This window comes from Chiloscyllium plagiosum, chromosome 51, assembly GCF_004010195.1.
Source record: "Chiloscyllium plagiosum isolate BGI_BamShark_2017 chromosome 51, ASM401019v2, whole genome shotgun sequence".
In the NCBI taxonomy this organism is placed as follows: Eukaryota; Metazoa; Chordata; class Chondrichthyes; order Orectolobiformes; family Hemiscylliidae; genus Chiloscyllium; species Chiloscyllium plagiosum.
In genome coordinates this window covers 3222980-3224306 of record NC_057760.1, presented here as the reverse complement: position 1 = coordinate 3224306, position 1327 = coordinate 3222980, and positions in this window count along the sequence as shown.

Below are 1327 nucleotides of genomic sequence, written 5' to 3'. Positions count from 1 at the left end.
GCAAAGGGAATCTCACTCCCACATTGTCCACATCTAGAATAACTCCAGCAAAGGGAATCTCACTCCCACATTGTCCACATCTAGAATAACTCCAGCAAACGGAATCTCACTCCCACATTGTCCACATCGACAATAACTCCAGCAAAGGGAATCTCACTCCCACATTGTCCACATCTAGAATAACTCCAGCAAAGAGAATCACACTCCCACATTGTCAACATCTAGAATAACTCCAGCAAAGAGAATCACACTCCCACATTGTACACATCTAGAATAACTCCAGCAAAGAGAATCACACTCCCACATTGCCCACATCTAGAATAACTCCGGCAAAGGGAATCGCTCTCCCACATTGTCCACATCTAGAATAACTCCAGCAAACGGAATCTCACTCCCACACTGTCCACATCGAGAATAACTCCAGCAAACGGAATCTCGCTCCCACATTGTCCACATCTAGAATAACTCCAGCAAACGGAATCTCACTCCCACATTGACAAATCTAGAATAACTCCAGTAAAGAGAATCACACTCCCACATTGTCCACATCTAGAATAACTCCAGCAAAGGGAATCTCACTCCCACATTGTCCACATCGACAATAACTCCAGCAAACGGAATCTCACTCCCACATTGTCCACATCTAGAATAACTCCAGCAAAGAGAATTACACTCCCACATTGTCCACATCTAGAATAACTCCAGCAAAGAGAATCACACTCCTACATTGTCCACATGGAGAATAACTCCAGCAAAGGTAATCTCACTCCCACATTGTCCACATCTAGAATAACTCCAGCAAAGAGACTCACACTCCCACATTGTCCACATCTAGAACAACTCCAGCAAAGGGAATCTCACTCCCACATTGTCCACATCGAGAATACCTCCAGCAAACGGAATCTCACTCCGACATTGTCCACATGGAGAATAACTCCAGCAAAGGGAATCTCACTCTCACATTGTCCACATCTAGAATAACTCCAGCAAAGGGAATCTCACTCCTACATTGTCCACATCTAGAATAACTCCAGCAAAGGGAATCTCACTCCCACATTGTCCACATCTAGAATAACTCCAGCAAAGGGAATCTCACTCCGACATTGTCCACATGGAGAATAACTCCAGCAAAGGGAATCTCACTCCCACATTGTCCTCATCTAGAATAACTCCAGCAAAGAGAATCACACTCCCACATTGTCCACATGGAGAATAACTCCAGCAAACGGAATCTCAGTCCCACATTGTCCGCATGGAGAATAACCCCAGCAAAGGGAATCTCACTCCCACATTGTCTGCCCACATCTGGAACAGCTTCAGAGATGGC